The sequence below is a fragment of the Varroa jacobsoni genome, unplaced genomic scaffold (assembly GCF_002532875.2).
Source record: "Varroa jacobsoni isolate VJ856 unplaced genomic scaffold, vjacob_1.0 scaffold_1430, whole genome shotgun sequence".
NCBI classification, from domain to species: Eukaryota; Metazoa; Arthropoda; class Arachnida; order Mesostigmata; family Varroidae; genus Varroa; species Varroa jacobsoni.
Genome location: NW_019214332.1, coordinates 274829 through 302542, shown reverse-complemented (window position 1 = coordinate 302542; position 27714 = coordinate 274829). Strand labels below are relative to the sequence as shown.

At 40.4% G+C, this 27714-nt stretch overlaps 2 long non-coding RNA genes across 6 annotated transcripts in view; one reads left to right on the top strand and one right to left on the bottom strand.

Moving 5' to 3' along the window:
* The window catches only part of LOC111270022 (uncharacterized), a 136448-nt gene that overhangs the window by 24795 nt on the left and 83939 nt on the right, over positions 1-27714 (top strand). The gene's annotated exons all lie outside the window — the stretch shown is intronic.
* LOC111270024 (uncharacterized) lies at positions 392-20719 on the bottom strand. 3 transcript variants are annotated; one of them, XR_002686082.2, is made up of 5 exons: positions 20620-20719; positions 20146-20347; positions 19878-20042; positions 1212-1332; positions 392-633 (listed from the first exon to the last, which is right to left on the bottom strand). It is a non-coding gene; the product is annotated as an uncharacterized LOC111270024 (long non-coding RNA). The 3 variants fall into 3 exon arrangements; XR_002686084.2 differs by having other exon boundaries at positions 19878-20037; XR_002686083.2 differs by lacking the exon at positions 19878-20042.

Sequence of the window (27714 nt, the reverse complement as noted above, 5' to 3'; positions counted from 1 at the left end):
TGGACAATGTATAATACAGAGCACATGTTTCTGTTAAAAAAAAAAACACCTTTGGTTTCGTGAAACTGTGCCACATTTCTTTCCGCATCTGCTACTAGCCCGTTTCAATCGACAAGACTCAAACTTGGCCCCTGACATATGGCCATAGGCAATTTATGGTAAAGGGAAATTTTGTTAATTAAAATAATTAGCGTTGGGTCAGGCTAGCGCATATCCTTTCTTGCGCCTGTTCCTGGTTTGATTCAGATTTGCAGGCCGCTATTTCTCATAGTGCGAACATAAATCAACGTATCATTGGTAGTCAAGAAACTATGCATGAATGTACGTTTTTGTACGCCTAACGAGTCGATTTATAGCATGAGGGAGATACTGTAATAACTATTATCGTAAGTTCTTTTAATAATGGCTAACTTTATTGAGAAATTATTAATTTAATTAAATATATAAATGTTACAGCTTGAATGAACGAGTATCATCTTCTAATTTATATAATTTATTGCTTTGTACGTGTGCAATATAGGTGTATAAAGTGTGCCAATCAACATTATGCCAAATGTATAATTTCTTGTCAGTTTGCCAAATTACGTGCGGTTGAATCGAATAGGGGCCCGCGGTGATGAAGTTCAAACAAATCTGTAAATGAAATTACGAATGAGTAAAGTACTCAATGAACACCGTTTAAGACAATCGTCCTTTTAGAAATGAAAACCCGTATGAAAATTCGGAAATCTTCGGCAGCCAACACAGTCGATCTTTTAAACTAGTAGCGAAACAATCAGCCTGTTTTCTATGGGCCGTAACGCCCAGCTACATGCCATCCATCCGCTAATAAGACAAAACGTTTTAAGCCCAGTAAAAACATTGCCAAAAGGACGATGTTTATTTTGAGCCAGCACCTCACCGCAGTCGATGTGCCCCCATTAATCAAGTTGTTGTTGAAATCGATCGTACTGTCCAAGCACATCTCATTTCTTATACCAATGCAGGAAACGAAGTCTTTCGATAAAGAAACGCTTGGAGAAGGCTCAAGCGTGACTTCTTGCAAATCTTTGAACGGCCTTACGACTTCGAGAAAAAACTTGGAAAATTCCTGTCAAAGTGTTGGGGTATCAGTAAATGCATTCAAGCATATGAGTTTCGATGCTCACTTACCCGATGGAATATTTCATTAAAAAAATGAAATTGCTGTTTCGAGGTTCTATCAAAGTTACCTTTTTAGCACGCAATTCACCTGCCTTCGTTGTGCGAACAAATCCTCGAGACTGTGCCTTTAGTATAGCATGATGGCTGTTTGGCCTAGGGTTTAATGCATGAAGAACGACGTTTCATAACCTAGGGTGAACACAATAATATCAGCAAATAATTAGTTTTTACGCTGTCATACTTTACGCATAACGCACAGAGTTTTAATTGTGATGCTTTTTCGGAAGAGTTACCAGAAAATACACACCTATTATAGAAAAATTAAGTCTTATAGAGTTCCATTTCGAAACACGTTGAAACAACTACCTCAGTTGGCGTTAGTACTTCTTGAAATTGAGAACATTGAATCATATAGTTGAAATGATCCTTGTTGAAATCTGTATGTGCTTCCAATGAATAGCTTCCGATACATCATAAAGTGTTGATTTATTTCGAAGGGTACACATTAATCTAACGAGCGTAGCCTAATAAGACTGTTCAGTTATTAGCTTTTATGAGCTGAACAGTTCTGTTGTATCGTTAGCTATATACCTCTTTGTTATAGAGTGATGAAATAATAATTCACTTATAAGAGGATACATGCCTCTTTTTTTAAAAACTGGTATAATTATTAAGTGTCAAAAAACCGCAATAGGCATTATGAAGTTTATCAATCGATTCTAACATGATAAATATTATTGTGAAACGATAACCCTTACAGAATCAAAGTTTACTATAATAACGAAAGATTAAAAAAAATCTCACCAGCTAACACGGGTTTCTTATGAAACCAGGAATAAACACCTGCATCGAAAAATTTCTGATTTTTACTTTAACATCTCATGTTTGGTTCGTACTGTAGATGAAAAACCTGGTAAGGGTCCTGCTAGGCGCCAATTTAATTCCAATTCTCCCTACAGGGCGTTGGACCTGTGGACCTCCGTGCTTCTTTCTCTGTTTGTGATGATAACAACTTCATTAGACAGACAACAGAACAGTTCTTTGCTATTGCTGATTTGTGCAGTTGACCTTAGCGTACAGACGCTCAGACGGACAAACCTACAATTCGCTGACAGGAGACAGAACATTGAATTAAGCACTTCTCGTCTAAACACAGCGGCGCTCATAGTTGCTGTACCAGTTGTGATGGCACCCCTGGAGATCGCTAGGGGTTTCCAATTTATAGTTTCAGCCATCTGCAAAATAATAATAGGGCAGGTTCAGGCGAGCCTCATCTGGTTCTTCAGCACTTCTCGGAAAAACGACGAGACCAACTTCCAACTCAATGAGTGGCGGGTCATTCACAAGCCCGTGCATTTCTTGACAGTGTTTTCGCAACGTTCAGGTAGTCTTCTAGAAACGGCTTTCCTCCAGCGCCCCCTAGAACTATTCATTGGAAAAGAGCACGAAACGAAGGAGTATTGTCGATCTGAGTTTCACGATATGTCTTGCTTAGATCGAAATTAATGCGCCTCACAATAAGGCCATTATAGCTGCTAGCCACCAACTTGAATTTCGACTCAGCATATACCTAAATACAGTGGTAAGTGTAATTTTTTTTTTAATTGCCTACTTTAGCACTGCTCACTGCTCGTCAGCGGTCGGTCGCGATGCCCTTGTCAGAGCAATCTGGGGTCTGTGGAAGTGGCTGACCACTGAAAGAAGGATCAGTAGAACGATCGCACGAGTATATAATAGGAACAGGAATAACTAAGCTATTATAATTTTGTTTTTATTTGGTTTTGTAACTTGATTGAGTTTGCTGAGCACTTGTTCCATTTGTCGTTCCTGATGCACGAAACAATGCAACAATGGCACTTATGCAGTATTATTGTTGCAATAGTTTATTTCTATTGTTCTTACACAGGTTTATGTTTTATAATGTGTTTATTCACTAATAAGCTAGCTGAAGGATGGAACGAGTTGGCCCAGAGTAGACCCATCTACTCTGCCTACTATAGGTTTAGATGGGCCTACTTCAATGAAACCTGGCGTACCGTGGAACGTTTGGCCGAGTTCTGGCTGCAACGTCTTGCGTTATGTGGGTAGATCATTCTACCCGTTGAAAACAATAATCCAGTAGGTCCTCTACGCTGCGAACCAACATGCATCTTCTAAATTTACTAAAGTAAAAGTCCCTTTTGTAGATTTATAAATCGAACCAGGACTTTCCTGGATTTCTCGTGTTTCTAAACACAGTCGATATCTATTATTTGATACTGATGAGATGCTAACATACGTTCATGGGAATGCTTAGCTGAATCATACTGTTCGAAGTGAAATGTATTCCTCTAAATTTGCTGTTATCTAAAATAAACTTTACTCTTTGAAAGCATTCGGCACAAATGATAAGTGCTCCGCGTCGCCTAAATGTCTATGTTTACAGAATTAGATTCTTTTTTACTATATCTTAACGAAACTGTGCTTTATGAGAAAATCTCAAACTAACCGTATCAGAAATAACCCCATTCAGGCGCTGTATCTATTTAGGTTCACCAAACCTTTTAGTTTAGTGGATTAAAACGTGTCTTCATCTAGCTTTTTCAATTGCAATCCCGTTTCACTATCTATTTCATTACATCACCAATTTTTCATACAACAGCAATAGTCCACGATGCTCTAGCAGGAAAAGGATGATCGTATAGAGTTTAAAAAAACTATTGCGGCCGTAATGGTGGCGGCTATAGTGGTCGTGGTTCTAGCAGACGAAATTTCGTTGCAGTTGCTAAGGGTGGATCTCTTACCGAAAAGCGATATAATTCGTCTGCTATGATCCTCTTATCTACATCAGCTTAGGTAGCCTTAAGGGCTCACTTCTCGATTAGTATTACATCTAAACATTTAGCCAAAAGCAATCTCGTGCGTCAGTATTAATCGCATCATTGCCTTCTCTGATAGTGCTGCTTTCATGCATATGTACGTACAAGAAATCTCATTAGACACGTGACAATTCTCAGGCAGTAGAGATAAAATTTCTTGACATATGCATATGTACCATAATTTCAAAGAAATTAGTTGTAAACCTTGTCAAGAGTCAATAGGCATCGAAGTGGGGGCAAGTGAGTACCTAAACTGTACAGAAGTTTGTTTTAATAAAATAATATAAATAAAAGCTCTGTTGCGAATATCACAGTAGCTCTTAACGAAGTCTGTCTAATACGAACTGCTGTATGTGCGACCTATGCGAATATAGTAAGGGTTGGTAAATGTCCTATAGTAATGAAGTCTTCTAAATGTGCCTATATCTAGATTACAGATGTTACCTAGCCACAAAACTGCTAACTTTGTACTCGACAACGTTCTCTTATAATTTCTAGTTAATACTGCAGTAAAATATTGCCTATCTTCCAGTTTAAATTACATTTTAAAAACTCGTTAAGGTTTTCGGAAAGGTTTCGAAAAGGTAAAAGGCTTTCGATATGCGCAAACACCACACCCAGTAGTTGCGTCTCACCAGAACAGTTATTAATCAATATATCAAAGCAGTATATGTGAGATTACAATGATGTTGTCCAACTTAGCTCTTCATAGACCAGCGCATTTGGCACGGCGTGGTATGCGTGGCCACACTATTGCTTTATCTAATAAATTACTCGTGTCCTGTGATATAGGTTAGTAAAGGTCCTTAAACCAACGACCTCTGGCTTTTCAACCGGGGGCCTACCTGTCCAAGTTACTTTCCGTTATGCTTTCGAAAAACGTCGAAACTCGTCACGTATCGTTACAGGCGCTTCTAATTTTCCTTTCCTGAGTGACTGTGACAGCGGTGTGTGTGTGACTGTGATGAGGAGTGGGCCAATTATAATTATCAACGTAAGAGAAGTTAAATCGTGGACGCTCCATACTCGGACATTAGAGCTAGATCGGTATGCTAGTCTGCTAACTGCAGTTGTGAAATATGTGGGGAGAAAGGCTAGTGATCTCGGCCATTTGTCATTTTATATGACAAGACTATTTGATATCGATCACCCTGAATACTTAATACAACGGCCAGCAGGATCAAGCCGTTTTTCACCACCTTTGCGCTGTAAGACTTTCCAAAAATAACAATTACAAAGCTCGCAAAAAAATCAATATGTTATCGCTGGCACGCACACATTTACTGATGCACTTCATGCCAATAATATAGAACATTCATAACTAAGGCTACACTAAAGAATTTTAACATAACGTTTGGAAATAAAAGCTGATGTCGTTGAGGCTCGGATGGCCTGTTGCGGTAGTTATATTGTCATTGTACTTCTATTATTACATACAATCATCTGTGGATCTCTTTGGGCGCTGTGATGCACAGTTTTCCAACAGCCATGCTATTACGGCGTTAGGGCAAGGTTATACAATTTTCCATAGCCATTTTAAGTGTGTATAATGAATCACGAGCTTATTCAAGCGTTCAGTAGTCAATCGTTGACCTATCTCTCGTTAAATCGACTGTTGAAATGGTATTTTTTACCATACAGTTAGACCACACTATTACTTTTCAGGCTATTTCTTTATTTCGATAACCATAAAATATTACATCTTCATTTGAAATCAAAATTTTTCACTCGGGATTTGCAAATATTTCATGGCTAGGGTGTTCCACACATAAACATGACAGACTCGTCAAAATCCTCTGAGTCACGGTAACACCATCTTCAGAGAAGCAAATTGCCGTTCGATGAAACTATGTGAAATCAAAGATAGGTAGAAGCTTTTCTTCCTGAAGGTTATAAAAACGCTTCCTTTAATGATAACAACAAAATATTAATTTTGCTAACCCTGTTGGAAAGAATCCCAGGTAAGATCCCATAAACATACGGTAGATAGGCAGGTTGTCTTGGTCAACGCAATGTACCAAGAAGAAACACGTGCATACATGAACGAGCGCGCGCTGACGCTAGCTAGGGTGAGCGGAAATTTCCGTGCAGTTAAAAAGAAAGCTTTATTTCATAGTGCGCCTAAAAACGATACGCAATTTCACTAGACCGGGAAAATCGGACGGAGTGCTTCGTATGCGATTATTGGTATCATTGTATCCTCTAGCCTGTTGTAAGGCAGCACCTAGATGGGATGCCCACCAGGAAGGCCAGTCACCTTAATTTGAACAACAGCTGGTAGCAGTAGTATGAGCGATTAAAGTGAATGTATGTCGATCGGAAGGTCAGTCGAGCCCATGATTGAAAACTTCTTCCTATCACTGATCTGAAATTTCAGCCTAATATTGCCAAAGCTACATAGCATAGTATGTGTACATACCTAAAGAGAAACTGGGCGAGACAAGAATCGAAAAACCTAATGTTTCCTGATGAGTCGGTGAGAGAGAAACAACGATGGACCTTCACGAATTGACAGCCTTTCGTAGCCGTTTGCTTTTAATGTATCAAGCAGGTTGTGGCCTAAGTGTTCAGATGTCTGCTCACCGGTTGGCGGAGCATTGCACCTTGGCGAGCCCTGTCTTCTAGCGCGTTTGGCTCATTAACGCCATGATTAGATGAAGCATGGTCGTTTTCATCACGGGGCATTGATTTTGCTTTGGCAGGACGAACATATTCGTATCCCATCCCGCTGAGACAGGGCGCGCGTGTATCCCTCATTTGGTTTATATTATCGTTCTCTAAATCGTCAGTGTCAGTTTCCTAGCTCCCTATCCTCCTAACTTGGGTTGAACGGGACTTGGGCCTATATGTCGGCAAAGCTTGATTTTCATATAGTAATATCATCTCAGATCTAGTTCCGATTCTTCATTCTGGAATGGGGCCGAATGCGCGAATGGTGATTACATGATGAGACCAAATTTGTTTGTTAACTCAACTATACAGGACGTAACTATTACTAAATATCAGAAGACGTGAGCCGTCGTTACAGACAATCAATACTCAAGCAACTAATTGCGTTGATTTGGCCATCGGCGCTTTGATAATGACTGCCGGCCATGTGTGTTGTTGTAAGTGATACAATTATCAGCATAATGGATGTGTGATATATGGATTCCCGTTGCGAAGGGCAGTGTGGGCCTGTTAAGTCAATTTTTGCTTATGTGTATTTGACTTTGGAACGACGCACTTGGGCACAACGTAAGTAAATACACAAACATTACGATGACACTCCGTACGCTCCGTAGTACGCTGAGCACCACCGTAACAGCTACGACTTCTGGGAATGATTACAGTGATCGTTAGCATGCCGCATTTATCGTCACCATGTTTTGCGTGTTAGATAGTATCGGTATTCTGCTATCTACTATGAACCGGTATATGATCACAGAAGAGTAGTAACATTAGTACTACGGCATTTAGCGTCTATCCCATATGCCGCTATGCGCCGAACGATGCGTATAATACAATTCTAATACTATACAGTATTGGACAGCAGAACTTGCCATTCTGAATCCTCCTCTCCAATGAGTTTCAACGTGCTGAAGATTGTCACAAGTGTTGCAAAACAATGCTCTTCTGCCCTCCTGGATTTTTCAGACGTTCCTGTGCTCGCCTCCCCCGATAGGTACTATTAACTCCGACATAAAAGCAGAAAAAAAAAACAACTCTTTAAACACAAAATTTGCTTAGGCAACTCGTTCTATAAAATAATACATCTTGATACTGCACATCGGCAACTCCCACCGTCTTATCCGATCTGATTCTATTATCCGCCCTCACTCGATAGCCAATTGTTTGTCACGAATTATAGCTGTCAAGAACACAGTTTCAGTTTTCTCAAGTTTCTCCTTATTACCCACAGATCTTTCTTCCATCTCAAACTAACTTCAAAGTAGGTGTTCAGCTCTAAGCTGTCGAAAGCCAGTAACCTACGACTGATATAATTTACTAATGTGATTTATAATCGTTAGATGCAAATGAATAGCTAGACTTCTATCAAGAGGGTAAATCCAATCAAATCGAATAGAAACTAAATCTAGTTAGAAGTACTTGCTTACAATTGAAAACAAGGTAGTCGTAAAAATAGATCAAGCTAGTTTACAAACGTCCCCGGTTTCCAACATCTCATTACATGAAACAGCTCGTTCTATTTAAGCCTTCTCGGGCTGTCGGCTTTCGTCGCACCCCAATCCCTTCCCATCGGACTGCATGAGTGCTCCGTCGGCGTATTAAGTCCGAAGACTCTTTCCGCCGCCAAACTCTGCCTTCGCGGACCTGATTACGCCTAGCTGTGAGCATGTACCATGTGGCACGGGGTGTTCTGCTGTTTCTCCCCGACGCGTCCTACGTTATCCCACCCACATTGCTTTGTTCGCTCATCTACATACGAGGAAGGACAACACGGGCCAATTCCTTGCAAGTGTTGTGTGACGCAATTCCACTTTGGATCCGCGCCTTACAGTGGGCTTTCAGTCAACCAGTAGCCTTCTTTAGTTCACTATTTGTCGTGTCCTAGCACGTAATGTCCGCTAGTGCAATTGTCCAATCTGTGCATTACGTTTCTTCCTGCGGAACTGGTGCCGGCGACGTTAGTCTTCTTCGTTTCGGCAAATATATCTCCTTGTTTTGTGCTGTCGCTGATGCTGTTACTTCTGTTGGCGTAGCTATTTTTGTGCACCGGACTTGGCTACGACCTCGTTCACAGGGCTTTATTCAGACAAACAGACACAGTATGGACAAGCCAATGAGTCCCGGGCCAGAGTGTTTTCGTGTCTATGTACGCCTAAAGATGCATGCGATTCTTGTGTGTAGGTTTGTGCCGACGACATCTCTATCAACTCCATTGTTCTCCCATTTGACCCTGTTTAGGTTAAACCTGATTTTCTCCTTCGCTGAATTAGATATTTGTGGGGCAGTCGGACTGGTTTCCTGGCGTCCTTCGATCTTGTCCGTCACGGTCATCCATGCCGCACTTGCAACGACCCGCCATTGTTGCGGCTGCTACGCCCAACAGAAGTGACGGTGGCCACATAAAAAAGAATAGGGTGATGTATAGATAGAACTAAATGAACCGACCAGAGACGATGTCAGGCAAAGTAGAAAAAAAGGCAACCTAACCTGTCTACTGAATCTCACTGAATCTACTGAGCCTAGGTTTTGGAAGGTCTGAGTTTTGGTAGCGAATCTTTCTGCGTGCTGATACGTTTTAGTTATCTGCCGCTGCACTGTAGGGTTAAACTGCTTTCTTTCTCATCCAATAAATCAGACGGACGGCACGAAACAATGTCCACCTGCACATACACACGTATATACAGTACTCGCAGAGAATAGCATAGAAACCGGTAAGCAACCAGGGTTATAGCAGTGGCCATAACGAGCCACAGTGTAATGAATGTAGCAGCTTGACCTAATGTATCGTTGCAACTTAAATTTGGCTGCTTCAGCGAAACAGAGGTATGAGTCATTCAGTTAGAAAGTTATTATCGCAAGTTAGCCCACACCGAATATTGCACGGATGCTGTGCTGTCAGGGTTTTACAAATAAGGAATAAAAATGCTCTGTGCCAAAAAAGGTTCGGCTAATACTGTAAGTTTATAATTTCCTCTATGGAAAATATTTCCTCGTATGTTTTAACCTCAGCAGTATCAAATCGTCTTAACTATATATTGTCTTGGAGCACGCTTCGCGAGGGTTTGAGAGCAAACAGACCCACCTAAAATTTCTTAAATTCTGCCTTACAATAGACTTTGCAAACTTCATTTACGTTACAATCTAGTTTTAATGGTTGGGCGAAAAGAGTACATTTGTTTGTCAACTCTAGGTAGCACGTCTACATAATTATACCAGCAGTTGTCAAAATGCCCTTGACAAATTATTGCCCTATATATAAATCGTTATCCCTTTTTGGTGTGTCTGTTTATATCAGCCTAACAATATCGGAATGTTTACGATGATTATTTCCCGCTTAAAAAATTAGAATTACTAACGCACACAAACGTAATATAAAAACTAAATTATGAAAAAAAATACTTGACCACAGGCTCTACGCCATATTCGTTCGAACAACTCAATTAGATCATGCCATTCGAATGATTTTTCTACGCTGTAATGTTTCACTTCAACCCTCCAACAGATTTAGGCTGTTTTATAAAAACACATTTTCATGAAAAAATTATTTTTTTTTAGTTAGACGTGCGCGTTGGCCAATATGTACATTTGAAGGATACATTGTTGATACTGTTCTACGATCAATATTGACCTTCAAGTAAATACTGTTTTGTTTAAATAAGATTGTACGTATACCTCTATTTGATAATAGAAACGTGTTAGTAACAAGTTTTTTTTTGCCTCAATAAGAACAAAATTGGAAAGCATGCAGCAATGTAACTATTAACTATATTTTCTTACAAAATGACATCTTTACTATTTTTAGTTATATACTGAAAATGCAAAACAAATTGTTCGCTATCTTGAAACCGCCATGACATAGTTACCCGCTGTGCACTGTTATTTAAGCTGCAGTACCTTTTAGTTTATATGCGGGCCGTTCCTACGGAATAAACGTCAAAAAACTTCCATATACCTTCATTGTAAAGTTGCCGGCATTAAAGGAACTTCCAGAAAATTAAAGAGCAACTACATATCGATAATTGTAAGTTTCGCTTCAACGGAGTTAATCACTTACATATGAATAGGCAAGTGAGTATTCTACCTGGATCAGCCCCCTCCCTCTGCTATAATTTCCAAATTGTAGGCTTTAACTCGAGCCGCTGTGTATCTACTTCACATGAATGAACCTTCGCAGGCCATCATTCTAAGACACCTCGGCACTCAATAGTATTTGTAGTTTGTATCGCGCAGTGTCTCGCGCACTCCTGACGGCTACGACTCCTTTTGTCATTACTCTCGACGCGACGATTTAGTAATAAAGTTTTCTTAATCTAGTGATGAAGAAATCTGCGTTCACGTTATGAACAGAAACTTCATGCAAAGTGACAATGATTATTTACTTAGTATTTGAGGCAAAAGGCGTCCATTTTTAAATATGTTCTTAGTTAATTCTGTTTATATTATTACAGGGTTATGCAGCAGGCGTAATTAGACGATCAGAAACTCACTGTTGGCGGCGTATAGGCTACTTCAAAGCGAGAGGAGTTTGTGGTAGGATTGGACTATATAGAATAGGGGATGGGACTGACAACAGAAAGTTACAGAGAACGGAGTGTTATGCGTGAAAGAACTATTTATGCATCTATGTCACTATTTAATTATGCATTGTCTCGAATCTTGAGTGCGCCTTTCCAACACGCACAATAACTTGCCACAGTAAAACTTTATTACCACCTGCTAATACTATGCCTGATACTATTTTACCAGTTAAAAATAAGAAAGGCTTAATGACATTTTGTTGTTATTTATACCAGATTCACTCGTGGGGATAGGAGGCATGTCGATATACGTATATAGACGCATCAGTATCAAAACCTGTAGCGGGGTTAGGACATTTGGATTGCTCCTGGGACCAGCTGCAGGGTGTATTGCACTTGCAGAAATCCAAGCCTCTATGAAGGTCCTGAATTAGTTAAAAAGCTTCCTGGTGTTTTCTTCCGCGTCACATGCTCTGAATCATTGTCGCTTCTGCTTTTCGACCCTTGACCGCCATTGAGTTCGTCAGTCTTCCGTTTTTTGCTTCCTCGAAATGTTTTCTTGAAATGGTCCTTACGTCTTCGACCTTCCGTATATTGACATATGTTGGCGCTAGAATAACAGCGGCGAGCTACGTCGCTCAGCGTTGAAGTGCGGACTGCACTGTGTCTTACGTCTTATTTCGTTCTATCGTACGGCGGAAAACAAGAGGCCGAATGGACGATAAACCAAACGGGAAGAGCAAGCAAGCTCAATTCTGCGGTCACTTTCCATTAGAGCGCAGTGCAAGGCAAAGCCAGGAGGCGTACGAGTGAAGGAAACACAATCTCATCTTCTTTCTTGAAGGCAACGAGGCGACGAAACTAAAAGACGAGGTCAAAATAGACGAGCACCGAGTACCCAGCAAAAGAACCAACGATAAAGCGACGGTGAAAAGCAACGAAAGAACTAAAGATGGCGGGTTAAAGAACGGATCACTGATGAGACAGAGTTATGACAAAGCATAAAGGAAGGAAACGGGGAGTTCGGAAGGATTCCGTACCGAGAGAGAAGACGTCATTCTGTCGAACATTTTTTTTTAATTCTTTCTCCCTGTCTTTCTTTTTTTTCGTGCGCAAACGCAAGCACTCACTGACCTCGCAGGACTTCGTTGCTGTTTCCTTTTTCTATTCCTGATGCCGACTCGTATAATACCAGTCCCGTCATCCAGCGTCTAAATCCTTTTTCCGCAGGGTCGCAACTATCGTGACCCAGTACCATGCCCAAACTACACTCTCTAAAATGCCCAAGGTCGAAAGTGTTCGTTCTTTCTTCTACCCCCGTATAATCTCCCCGTTTTCTATATTTCGCCATGGCCCTACAACGTCCTTCAATTGGTCGTGCTCGTATTGCGCTGTCTCCCAGTTTTCCCGGCAGGAGAAACGAAGAGCTGTAGTCGTCTCAGCTAGATCAAAAGTGGGACGAGACCCGTCAGCGCTCTTGTTCATCTCGTTGCCTGTCCGTTGCTTTTTTCCGTTCATTTATTTGTGGGACTGCCGGCTTGCTGCGCCTTGCTCTCTGTGACAACGTATCGACCTCTTGGGAAATGGGAATCGTTCAGACCACGCCAGGTTTTAGTCTGGACAGCGGCCACTATAGAGCCGGTCGTCCGTTGGGGTCCCCCTAGGCAGTGGTTTTATCCTGACGTGGCCCCAGACGAGCGGCAACGCTGGCCACGATGTGACCACCTAAATCAGGAAAGAACTCTCTATGTACCAACAAGTCGGAGCGCATTAAGCTGACGTATCAGCATAAAACTCGAAACGGCTCGTAAGTAGTACGTGGTAGGAGGGACAGTTGAAATAGAGACACTAAATATGAACTAGCCTAATGTTTGTATTGCCGATCTGTAGACGACCTCCAACAGTTACATACGTCGTAGCGGCAAAGGAGCAGCAAAAGCGACACGCTCGTTTGTCAATGTCAGCGAATCACGACAGGAACAGCGACTCCGACGTCCGTTTGCTGGATCCTAAAACTATGGTCCTTTAGGATATGAAAGAGGACAGAACGAAGCTTTGACTGGTCCGCGTGCTCTGCAGAAATGATTGTTACAGGTGATCGAAGCAACAAGAAAAACCAAATAAACGCCAAACGCTAGTGAGAAAACTATGTTAAATATACAAAGTATAGCGCTTCGTAAATCTACGTATTTTATTATATCTGTAGATAGCTGCGGGATTTGCTGTGTGTGAAAATTGATAGATTCTGAACTGTAGGTATTAAAAACGTTGCGTAATTTTGGATCTATGAAAACAGGAAACGAATATCATGTTAGTAACGCATAGTTCAATTATAATCATAATGGGTCTAAAATGGGATCGTATCCCTTGAATAGTTAACTTTTGGTCAAGATAGTGGTCTAAACGGAACTCTTCTAATGATTTTAATATAAATGAACAAGAGGAAAAGCAGAATAAATGAAAAATAAGTTATGTTTTTTCTAAAATATATAAACTTATCGGATACACATTGGCTTTAGGAAAAAGCCCAGCCTCACTAGCTAATATAATATCAGTATGGAAATGCGTACATGTTGAAATGCTCATACTTTTTAATATTTAATCTAGATATCTGAATAAAAAGATTACCACCAGTTTTAATAATGGTAGATTGAAATAATTATTTAAACGCTTGTTGCCTCTTAACTATATGCGTTAGTTATAACATATGATTCATTAAGTGGTTCGTGGAAAATTATGTGTTATTGCTTCGGCGTATCGTTCTTGCCAGACGTATGTGTGTATGATATGGATGTACGTCGACATTCGCCAAAATGGCTGATGCACACCCTGAACAACACCTCTGTGTATCAGTAATTGAACGGAAATGGTTAGTTATTGGTCGCACGACACAGGCGCAAGCGGTCGGTGGGGGCTGATAGCTTTTACAATCAGTGCTGTCCGAAGTAATTAGATTCGAGAGCAGTTGAAATGTTTAGATGTATTAAATCACAAGGGCACGTAGATGTGTATTTCCCAAAGTGAAGGTAAAGCCAGAAGAGTCGCGTTGAGGTATGCCTGCTTGCAATGTGAGTACAGTATGTGCGTGAAGTCCTGATCAGGTCCAACGAATCCGTACCACAAACGTGGGCCGTACTCCGACTGAACATTTCCCAAGGTGGAACGGGGATAGGGAACACTGCTTCGAGCTTAAATCCATCTCATTTGGCGCATATGATGTAAACTATAAGGCAAGGCTAGAGTACTACGTAAGCAGGCTATGTGTTCTGATTATTTCCACCAACGAGAGAGCTTTTATAAGTAGCCGAACGAAATGTCTGCCGGTCGTCCAGCAACGGATTACAGTATAGAATTCAGACGAAAATTTGTGGAGTAATGGCACGTGGAGATAGATGTGTAGGTAAACACGCTTTCAGCTTATAAAAACTGGATGACTTTTACAGGCCTCCAGGGGGCGAATTGGCAAAAGCGTTAAAGTGTAGCAGATCATGTTGATGGGCGCCAGTCCAATTAATATTTCTTCTACGAGTTCTAGATGTGTGGAGATACCAATACATTTTACATACGGATATGGTAGGTGAAATTGCATAGAACATTCGATAATTGTATATTAATTGGCGAACTCTGTGGAAATATTTGTTTGGCATAGTAGAAATTAACCAACAGTTTAGACTTGCCCCGTTCCAGTAGCCTATGGTGCGACGGTGAACAGTCTGTAGTTAACAGGAAATAATATAAATCAATATTCAGACAAGTAACAACAAAATCCTGACTTATGGGAAGCTTCATATGAAGCACGAGACCATCTATCGATCTTCTCTAACGAATCGCCAAATATAGCTCTTTAATCACAGAGAGCGCGTAGTACACGCAAGCAGCAACTCCTGGTCTTGAATAGTCAAATACGACATCGCACAAAAAGTGTGTAAACAAAAAAAACAACAAATCAGAAAACCACTTCATTGCAGATTTACTATGTTCCGTTTTCCTCAGTATGGACAAATCACAGATAAATTTTCGAATAATATGTCACTGCCAAATTATTGGATTATATAAACTGACATGTGCTTTGCCTCCTTTCTCCTTTTCATTCACACCGAAAACAAACTTACGCGTTCACACGTCGAAATCTAGATGTTGGGACCACCGTTATTTCTATTTGTTTTCTTCCTGTCCCAAGTTCGTAGCCTTTGAGCGGTTAGCGATGGTCGGGCAGCTTCAAGAGCTGTAGCAATGCTAACAGCAATGACGTTGGCGGCGGCGGTGGCGGCCGAGGGCTCAACTGATGATATTTATTATGACTCAAAGAAAAATTAAAGCGACGAGTTGCTGTCGATACTGCCATCTCTCGACAGTCGCTGCTGGTAATGGCGGCGGGCCCTTCTGGTTCTTGACGAAACGCGCCGATTATGACTTTCCTACCTTGCCATTCGGTTGGTCGGTTGGTCGGTCGGCCGGCTTGCCGACCGATTTTCCAATCACTTAGACACACGTCAACCTATCCCGAGCCAACAACGGGCACGAGTTGGCCCCGTCTGGGCTAGTCCTTCTTGTCACTCGTTCTAGTCTGACTTCAAAACGGTGAAGCACGGTAACCGCAGTAATAACGATGGTTCGAGGTGGCTGTAGTCATAGCGATGGATAAGGTTGAGCCGAAGCAGCGGGAGTGAAAGAAGCCAGCGTTGAATTAGGATCTGGACAGAACAAACTGGTGAGTTTTGACTGCGGAAGACGTGGTGCGATGAAACAGCTAGAATCGCCCCATGTAACCTATCCTTTTTTGCTCTTCCAGCTCAATTTCATTATTTGTCTTCTTCGTCCAATGGCACTCAGTGCCAAAACAAAATTTTCGTAATTCGACACAAAAGCTTAACATCTGGTCCGCCTATTCTTCTCCGCCTAAATCCCGTAGCCATTTGTGCTCCCTCTTTTGAAGAAGCGGGTATATAGTTGAAAACCAGTATTCAGGACGAATGTTCCAAACGATGGCAGTAGCCACGCTAGCATTAGCACCAGCAGCAACCGCATATCCACAGAGGCGCATAAAGACCTGGGATCTGAAAGCGCCAGGAGCCATAAATACCACCAACATTTCCCGTGGCTGCGGCCAGCAACATTTGGCCGCAAGGACACCGGCCGACGGAGCGTGCTACGAAAGAAGCGCGAATACGGATGGTACTATGAGGAAGCATCCGAGGAACCGGTGGGTAAAAAGGTGGAAAAAGCAAAGCTATGAGAGAAGACACGCTTTCGCTCTAGAATCGGCCTAGCTGAAAATCAAGGCGCTCTGGCGCCAGCGGCGTAATGGTAAAAACTAACGAAGACCACCCGCTGGAGGCTGTGGGCAACGCAGGAAAGCGAAGGTCGAGGAACTCGCAATAAATATAGATTTTAGAGAGATCAAAAGGAAGAACTAAACTGAGTTAAGTGGTACTTTTTGTCCGTCTTAGGTTTACCTTTTGATTTTTTTGCCTAGCTCACTCCTGGCCGTAGATGCTTGATGGGAAAGAATAAAAAAAAACCGGACCATAAGTTAAAACGAATTGTGAAATCTTTTTATTCTTGGTAAGCCAGGACGACGGCCGCTCTAAGGCCGTATGTTGTGGGTGACGGAAAGTAGCGGGTTTGAGCTGGAGAAGAATGAAAGCAAAAAAAGTCGGTCACCTATGCTCCTCAGTAGCAGCTGTAATATTAAAGTCTTTAGGAGAGTGCAAAAAAAAATAAAAAGACACACACACAAAGAGAAATGAGGTGCATTAAAAAGACAGTTCTCGGCAAAAATTTGAATCATTGAAGTTGTGTGCTATACTTGCTAGGTGTAATAAATAATAAGCTGTGGGCAAGCGCAGAAGGAAAAACGTAAGTCAAATATAAAATCGTGACAAACCGGCTGACACAAGAAGAAATAGCGACACTCAAAGAAACGTATATGCTGCGATCTTTTGTCCGTATAAGGATAACTTATGATAAAGCTTCACACAACTTTGCGTATTAACTTTAAGTTTGCGAAAGGCTTGCCGCAGGTACATGTCCTATTTCACGACTTGAACCAGAAGCTGCTGGTTTAGCAACCGGATACTTGAGCGCCTTTTTAGACTGATTGAGCTCGGAGCTGCAACTCGCCATCGCCTAAGCCCTCACAGTAATTAGCCAATCTGGTTAAAAAAATACTACCGTAATACTCGAGATTAATTATCTCAGCCATCTCGTCGGATACTGTGCCACTTATAGCTGGCGACGACCATATTTCCCATACATAAAAGAAGGCTTTATGGTCACTATGGCCTAATTATTTCTATATTCTTCATAAAGCAAACAGTGGCGACAGAATTAAGATTGATCCTATTCTGAACTTGTATTCAGCTACCTGAAAAAATACAGGCAAATCGACTTCACAGGATTTTTGGAAAAAAACGAAATGTATTTGCGCGCACTAATTAAGTTTCATATAAACTGGAAGAGGCATTGTGTGAAATATTACAGAAGAATAACGTAGGCGTCCTATGTCAATTAGTATTATAGTCTATGTTCTTGACGAGTAGATACAATTAGTCCGCGTGAAAATGATCATCTAACCTTACCAGCCGTAAAAAAATTAAGTACCTATCTAAAATATTTTGCTTCTAAAAATCCGAAAAGGAAAATTACGTAATAATTACATGCGTACATAATAATCTATTTATAGATATGAATAGGTGATCATAAATACAAATAAAACCTGACACCCTAAGTTAGATTTACTCGATTTTTTCCAGTCATATTATTGTGGTTTAACCATATTGTCAGCCCCATAAACCTGAACATAAAATGCAGATACTACTCTCACTGTCAGAAATGACAACGCATCGATGTCGCTAAACGATCCTGGAACTCCCCTAAACTTCACTAGGGGACTTCCAGGATCATCGGTAACTTCGAGACACTTTATCGGAGTTCATGCTCCGTAAAAGAACACCGGTTTGGTTTGGCAGAATCGAAATTACTGTTGCGCTACGAGAACAATATGTTGTCATCGCATGTGAAGAGAGCTGTGGGTGTCCTGGTGCATACATTTGGCCAGCAGAACGCGCTCCGTTTTTGGACTTCGAAATTTGGACTCATTGGAAAAATCTCTTTGATGTTAACCTATACAACCACTGTCGAGCTTGTGCTTGCTAAAGATATGCGCGACGTATGTACGGAACGTGATCCACCTGAAATCAAACTATCTGCGAATTCGCGCGCCAATAGGCATATTCATCCAAGTAGGAATACAAGGCATCACGAAAAAGTATATATATAAAGGTGTGCTCAGGCTGTTGTTTTTGCAACGTAAGGCTTAACTGTGCTGCCGTTCATCCTAATGCGTTGTGAGCAATATAGTCATGCTGTTGTATGAATGTATAGCTACAAATAAATTCAGCCATTTACGAAAATTGTGTAATACGAGGCATGGTTTTTTGCTGGCGCGAATTTGAAAATGGTTCCGATTGTTGTCAGATTGCTACCATCTCTAGCGCTGTAAATGGATAGAAAGTATTCGTATCATGAAGCGGGACCACGCCTATAACAGACGGCTAATGACACTACGCTTGGCGACAGTATATCGGTGTTTGTAAATGGCTCCATTAGCATACACCTCACTCGATGATGGTATCCGTCCAAATGTAAAAATCGCTTTATTTATCACCCACTGTATCTGTCTTGATATGATGGCGAAAATCGCGTTGGTATATTGCTTGATCGGTCTCAATTCCCTAGCGGTTTATGCTTTGAGCATGCTTATAGGCATTTGAAGTTGTCGAATGCGTCTATCCAACTATAGAGGGGAGGGGGCAGATGAAGGATTCCACTTCGAATGTTGTGCAGGCAATAAAAGTATTACACTTCCGAAAAGCTCACTGCTTTCAAGATCCGGACTAATTACTCAATGCAATTAAACCTAACGACAGCAACTGCTGTCTGAATTTACTTTTTTTTTTTTTTTTCTAAAAACATAAAAAATTCACAAGAACACAACACTTCAACAGAAATGTCGAAGTAACGTTAAAGCAAGTACTGGGAGACGAACAATTGCGGACCGCGGAAGGATGGTGTGAACAACTCATACAGTTAGAAAATATTGCTTAATGTACACGCTTAATCTATAGATGCGAGGCTCAGTGGCCGTCAACAAGCTTTATACATTAACCTACGAAGGAAAAATCAGGACATTAGTGGCTTCTGTGATTGGGACTGGATTTGTCATTAGGGATTGCGATTTGTTGATTGTCGAATAACAGGGATCCTGCTCCTAAATGCGCGCCTTCGTCGTGGACAATACGCCTCACTGGAGTAACATTCACTTGATTTGCCGACTGGGCATTTGTCTTCGAAAGATGTTGCAGAAAATGAGATAATAAGGAAATACCTTGTTCAATCTATTATACGAAACGCTCAAGATTCTCTTTACGTGTGTTCCACTAACGGTTGAGAAGACGCCACAAGGATGCCTCCTGACTTTTTGGTGCTTCACCTATTGTGGTTGGTCCCTCCTTTCGCTGTGGGCGTATCATACATTCTGGAAAGCGAAAACAGGAGCTCGCCTTATGCTAAACAGAATTCCGAGATATGCATGTCATAAGTCATCTGAATGTATGTCTGTGTGCGCATGTAACAAGAAAAATTCTTCGAAACGCCGTTCAATCTATGAGAGGTAGGGATAACTTACATAAAGCTTTTAGTTCTCCTTCAGCCTGCTAGCCTTGTTTAATAGGAAGATCATGTCGCGACGTGAAAGCCTGCATCTATTTGCGGCGCAGTCATGACGGTCGACAACGATGGCAACAGAGATTTGATCTGTATCACCGATACACCCCGGTTTAGCTTCGCTACACTTTTCAGAGTCGAGGGCAACAAGCAAAAATCGAAGATGTGACATTTGCTGAGATGATCTGATTTAGAAATGCACAAAAACGTGCAATATTTATGTTGCTCACCTGTATTATTTACGCCGTTTAGATGACAAGAACGCGACAGAAGATGTCGAAAATGGAGGCAGTCAGAGTTTGGCATTTCTTATCGAAAAGTAACGTCAATAGATATGCAGCGAAGGAATGATGCGATGAAACTCGTTGTACTAAGACACTAACGTAGTGGGCCAGGCTCAGTTACTTACAGTGGTGTATCTGCCGTACATTGCTACAAACATCAAAAAGTATTCCCAATTAGCCAGACGAACCGTAAAGGCCGAATGAGGTGGTTGAATTCTACCGACTTGATGCGAGATGGCGCTGATTCCGTCAGCTTGCACAGACGACTCAGGAACATAACAATACGCAGCGGAGAGATCATGATTATTGTAGGTATTGGAAGCTATTAACAGTTTTGCTCTACAACGGCGCATTCAATATATATGATAATATACACATCTATGTATAGTTTACAGATTAAGATATCTATCTAGTGGTCACCAAATTTGTGGAGCATCTGCAATGATGGTCCCCAGGTTCCTTCGTCATTCTCTCGTATCGGGCTTAGCGGTGATGGCGCGTTTGTAGCAGACGTCTAGGATTGGCATACGCCACAGTGTTGTAAGATTTATCATCTGAGCAATGTTTATATAGGGCTGATCCTGACTGTTAATAATATATAGTTGAACTTTGTTGATTTGGCCTATGGAAGCACCGCTATAACCAATGCGACCAGTTCGCATCAGATTCACATAGATATATAGAGAAACCATATGCCTTATGTGCAAACAAATTGGATGATGAAAGTAGGGCAGAGTGTATGTTAAATATATATGTCTAATCCTAGCCAACGCTTATCATGGAACAGTCAGAATATTTGTCACTTCTAATGTAGTCGCCCCCGCAAGACTACGAAGGACAACCTGTGTAGTAACAAGTATTTCGTTAAAAGCCTTGCTTAGTTGTCTAGTAATCTATAGTGAAATGAATAGGTGTCATGTACACAGCTTCGGTACGTCACTACAGCCGTCTAGGACGCAGAAGTTTGCATAGCCGGCCTTTCTAGGGGACCGATCTTTTCACATACTGCCCTCGATCAAAAATTTTCGAATAGGACAATTTGCGATTATGGCCCAATGCTGATTGGTAGCGATGTTAAGGCCATCACGAATATGGTCGCATTATGGAAACTTTCAGTATGTGAACATGTTAACACTAGCAGTCGGAATCCGACCGTCAAAAGTACGATGGAAATTGTATATTTCAATCTGATAAAGCTTAACCTTTTCCTTAATGAAAACCGATATAGTTAAAGCAGGTACATTTCAAATGAATTTATTTGACCATGCAAAAAGGCCTATGTTTTTTCTCGTTTCTACTTAGCAATAAGTTGCTCAACATTATCTTTTCTTTAATGAACTGGGTGTAAGCGTTTGAGAAATCGTAAAACTTTTCACGAGACACACGGTACAAATGATTTCTCATATCAGCTCGTATGCAATGCTTTCGTTTTCATCGATATCGAGTGCCCTGATTTCGATATAGAATTAGTCTTAAGAGATTATTATGGAACTTTGGTAGAATAGCTCTTTAAAAGCTTACCCAAAAGGGTGCACAACGCGCTTTATTGTATTTTCTTATATATGTTTTAAGATATACAGATTGATGTTGACTCAGTGGATAATATCGTCCGTGGTTCTTCAGTCTGCAAGTGCTTTCTTCATGATACACAGCTGCACCTACGGAAACTTCGCACGGTATTACGTCTGTGTTGTGAAACAGGTTAATCCCGCCAAACCCGTCCGCTTTCAGACCTAGATTTTCGCTTGTCACTTCAAGGTCGTTTCAATGAATTACCAGCAGTAATGTTGCCAGACATGTTAGCCAAGGTTCGACTAATAACAAGCAAAACACTAATAGCTCCTCGACCTCACTAGCTATCGCTATCCAGTCTGTTAACTAAAAAGCTGTTACACCAATTTTTAACTAACACGACGTACTAAACAATGGAAAACGTAGGACCAGATACAAACTATTGGATCGTTGCAAGCTAGGTACGGCATGAAAGATTAAATTGACGTTTGCGATTTTTCTTCAGTGATTGAAGTTTAACAGCGTGATAGCTGAAATTTTCTTGTTAATTGTACGTACACTTCCTATATGTCGGTTTGAACTTCTAGTTAGAACAAACGGTTGGGAAAGAGTTCCCCCTTAGAAAAGTATCCTATGAAAATGTATACCGTTTGGTTCCCTTGGGCCTATTTTTTGACAGTTCAGTAACTACTACTGAATAATTGGATTTATTGCAAGAATCTAATTTACCATGCATTCAGGAGGAGTCTGGTAAAGATGACAAATTTAATTTTAAAAGGACTTAAGGGCCATAGCTGAGTTTGTGGATCAATATACTAGCAGTGTATAGATGAGAACGGTAACAATTTTGAAAAATGTCTATATATTTATGTAGATTCTTTTGCAATTCAAATTCTGATTATATGTGAGTAAAAGGTGAAGTAATAGTCGTTCGCACAACCTGTGTACATTTTCTGGGGTATCTTGTGTGCTATAATCTTATGCAATCGTATTAAGCGAAGCGAGGTTACGAATTGTTATCGGGACCCCTTCCATTGCAAAAACTCAAGTGAACCTTTTTTAATGACTCCACAATTGCATGTATTGTAAGCACGTATTCCATTAACTTCTTATCCATTGATGGATATTGCGCCAATAGGAAGGCCACTCTTTCCATACTTGTCACTGGAATAATTTTTCCCTGTCCGATGATCTTACTCCTACTGTGCTCACTTCCAGGAAGTCTAGCAATGGCTATGACATTAAACCTTTGAAGCTGAATTTGTTAGATTATGTTTAACAACGTGACGCATCTCCTTAGCTATCACTGATATTATACGTACTATACTGGACCTAGCACTTTTCTATTACCATATAGATAATTAATCATCGAGCGACAGCTGCGATGACAGCTCTAATGGCGGCCTGGGGCTGGAGGCCAGTAAAGAGGGCTTGCAAGATCTTCGGTTCGAACATTTTTATTAACGTTAGAATCTAAACAATTCCACTATACTTCTACCTATTAGCACTACCATTTCTAAACAAGTAGCTTTAAATTCAATAGCAACCTTTCTTGTTCATAATGTCTGTAGATCGTTAGTAATTGTTGACTCGGCACATATTCTAAGAACGTAAATAGGAAACGATAGAATCTTTGCCCCCTTCCACATTGTGGTACGTTAAACGTCTGTGCTAGCGGGCAAAACGAAGAATTATCATTGACATGGCAGCCAGTTCCCGACATTTGCGCACGTAAGAAGCAATATATCTTTAGCTTTATTATTAGCTATACACCCGAGACGTTTTATTTCTTATTTCGCCTATACAGTAGTGCAGTTCTAAACGACAATGATTGTAAATATCAATGCCTTTTGTTCGGTATTTAGATAACTAACCTATTGGTTGGTCTTTTCAATTCCGCTGAGTCTCTCTTGCGTCCGAAAATAGATATGATATGAATCATTCAAAGCTTATGAGCACTGTGAACAACATTGTCGGTATATTATGATGCTATGCTGTATATTCTATTCGAAGCTCAAAGCCACAAGGGTCCGCCGGCCCTCTGATGGGGCAATCTCATAATCTCTTGGGCTGTTTGCTCTACGCGTATATCTTTCACTCCCTGTTCTTCACTTTGCCTCGCGAGTCCCGAACCTCGATTCCTTGTCCCGCAAAAAGAGAGGCAGAGAACCGTAGATTTGGGTCAGGGCGAAGGGACGGCAAGGTGGCGTCTTTTATCATCTTTCCGCTGTCCAGGTGTCATCCGCAGGCCCCGAGAAGCCATATCGAAAAAGAGCAGGATGTGTTAGGACATCCACCCTATTCTGCGGCGGTACGACCGCTATCGGGTAACGGCTACTTCGTTTTTCAATGACAGACTTTCGCGCTTTACCATGTGCCTAGTTCGTTCGAATTTGCTGATACGTTAAAAGTTGCTGATATGCTGGGTCCGCAGCTTAAATTGGCTTACTAAAAAAGGATAAATTTCATACTTACCTTTTATCAAGCGTGTGGACCATGCAGAAATATTCTTTTGCAATATTTCAAACAGTATATATTTTCTAAAGTAGCCACCATAGGTATTACTTCGTTAATTGAAGATTAAAAAAAACAATGTAATGTGCATTTATTGACTGTTTCTAGTCAATGCCATGTGAATAAGTAAGTTCTACAGAATTATATGCGGTTACTTTATATAGGAGATTATGTAGATTATAACAGCTAGTTCGTTATGGGTGTTTAGTCATAATAACCGTTAAATCACCTGACGAAACATCGACGGACGTAGACGAAATAAAGGAGAAAGAATCGGGTATGGTCGACGAAATGGTTTTTTAAGATAAGTGCTCATACTTCAGCCAGTATCCGCGGAGCGAGTTTTAAGTGTATTTGATAAAAGGAGGCAAAATCAGCCTGTACTCAAAGCAAAAAGAGAACCTTGAAACGGCCATGTATTACTGGTTGTCTTGTTGCTGGTTTGATGGTCTGGAAGACTGCTGTTACTGCAAACAATGAGTAATTGGCAAAGCGTAGACACACATTAATACCTCTTCTCTTTACCAAACGAAACATGTTAGGCTACACCGAACAACTGTTGTTGACGTTTGAAGAACACTTTTAATTGTATTATATCTATACCTGGTATCGGGCTTTCCGTAGTTAGCGAAGCAGAACCTGGAAAAGCTAAGATTTGCCACTCCGTCAAACTGTCAACAGTAAAGTATGCATCCTAGGTATAAGCTAGCCATCCTAAAAAAAATCTGTTGACTACACGGGGTTCTTGCCCTGGTTAGCTTACGTTATAGGTAGCCTTTAAAAACCATTAAGGAAACTTTCAGCTGTAGATTCAGTTCAGGCGTTAGGATTTTGCTGTCAGCTTGTTAAAGGGTGCTGGCCCTTTTTTATTGAAAAGAGTAGCAGGGAAAGTATGTGGAAGAGTTCGAATATAAAAGTTTAAAATAACCGCATCCTGGGCCCTAGCTGAAGTTTAATGAGATCCGAAAACAATATGCATACCCATTTTCACACACTACATATATTTCCGTAGACAATTTTCGGTTTTGGCTTATTAATGTGTCTGGAATTTGTTTGGCACCGTCCGTAATCGGACAAAACAATTTTTAAGAAATCCGCAACATTGCCAGTTCAGGAGGTAGCTGAAGCGAAAGCAAACATTAGAAGGTATAAGGTTTTTCCCTGAGAAGTCTTAAATTCATTTCTGCAGACACTAAAAAAGGAGAAGATTTATAAAAGTTTGTTCAGAGATACATTTCACCTTTGTGTTATTTATTCATCGCATAAAAAAGTTGACCTTTGTTGCCCTTTGCCAAATGCCCGCACCATTTTTCTAATCGACTTAGGTCAATCTGTTTTTCAGTTAAAGTTAATTAGATTCGTATATGACCTTATTTTAGTGACCTCGGTACTTCGGTTCATTTTTTACTTTTTATTCTATTATTTTTTCCTAGTTAAATGTAACTAGGATCTACATATCCGATGCATTCGACTTATTTATCTGTCTCTATTATTAAGTTTATTTTTTTATGAAGCCCATATTAGTTTTCTTAATTGAGTAATGGATTTATACGTGCCCTCAAGAGCTGGTTTAGCCTGTTACATTAATCTTGTCCTCTCCTACTGGACTTTTCCAGTATATACTTGTCGCAGAAATGTTTGTTTCAATTTCCCTATTCTTCTATTGTAATTAATTCGTCTGAACGTAAGAATTATCCTGTAGTTCAAAATATCTCTAATATGAATGAAGCTATTTTTACTAAATTTGTATGTGAAAGTGATCTTTAGAACTGGACACGATGACCAGCTTATCGCTAGGACCTTACCTATTCCAAATTTTATTCAGATGGAAATGTATCTAGCTCCATGCTTACGATAACGTGGTTTCCTGATCCCGATACCCTAACGCACTGAACTCGTTTGACCGTCGCAATATATTTGTCTCTCCGAGTTCAATATTGACTTATAATACTAATTCTTTCAGTTTCACAGTTCCAGTATTTGACCCATCGATCATAAACAGGTAAAAATACAGCTAGAAACTCTTAATGGAAACGATTCATAGTGCTATTTTTGCATAATTTTATTTACCACATATATGGTATGAATAATAAAGGTTACATAATAGTCTGGAACACCGCATTCCGTGCTAAATTTAGATAAAATTTGTCAGACCTGTACATCGGTAGAACGTTCAGCTATGCTGTCTACTTATCTAGATTGTTCAATGCAGGAAATAAGTGTGGAAGCTATTACCAAGTATGCTCGTAATGAGAATTAAATGCCCATTTTATACTCTAAGAGATCGGAAGGCCCAAGACGTTTTAATTGATGGCTTACCGTGTCGATCAAGAACGAACTAAAAATGCCTTCTCGAGCCGGTTTGCAAAATACGTACGATCATAAGTTCACTGCAGTGTACATTTGCAATTTTGCCGCTTTCTATAGAATGGTACAATAAGCTTCTTTTATAATACTATTGCTTTTTGATTGCCGACAGAAAGATGTTGAAACGTGATGTTATTTCAAATAGTTGAATCTTTACTGGTAGGAAATTTAACTTTCACTATAATGAAACATTCTCATCGTAATTAAACTCTCGGATTTATGGCCAGAAAAACAGTGAAGATTATCTTCTCGGGTAAAAATCGAAGATGACCGAAAAGATTCGGGTTTTGGATATACTAAAAAAAGTGTCGGATAAGGATACAATTTGAAAATTTTGCGATTTTAGCGTTCTGGAAAAACAACTGATTGGCTTTTATAACGGACACATCTAATATCCAAAGTCTACATGAAAAACCCGCTAAAAATAACCTCCCATTGCTCTAAAATCATACAAATTAAAAAAATATGACCCTTTTTTTTCGGGCCGTTCATAGAACTGGCTTGGCCATGATGTCTGTATGTTTATATTCTTCTTAGAACAAGGGTTCTTAGGGTATTAAGATAGCGATACACACGGGCCTAAAAGGTACGAGGTCCAGATTCATAGAGAAATTCACGACCTATAGTTTACATACGATTGCAGCGATATATTTATATTTGTATTGATAAATTCACCTGTTGTTCGGCCAATTGAGGCATGCAGAAGAATTTATTATAGCTCTAATTCATTTTACCAATTCTTTCGATCATCGCATTTATTCATGTTTGCGTCACAAGCTAAGTTTACAAAGGCAACGCGATAGAGTTTATCACAGCTTTCTATTCATGGCTAACTTCGTAGGTAGAACAGTACGCTAGTGGTTTACGTCGTGATTTTTCTAGCTGATATGGATTATTAGGGGCGTAATGTGTGAAGTCGCATGCTGTTGAATTGTCTATTTTTCTTTGTAAAATCTGCCGTTTTTTGAATGTAAGTGTAACTTTGGAATATATATATATATATTCTTTTGCCAGTTACGCAAACCAGAACCAATGGTGGGCGTGACGTGTCCAACAAATTATCGGACGAAAAACGTGGAAATATGCTTTACAAAGTTAACGCCTCGAGTTATTAGAGATTAA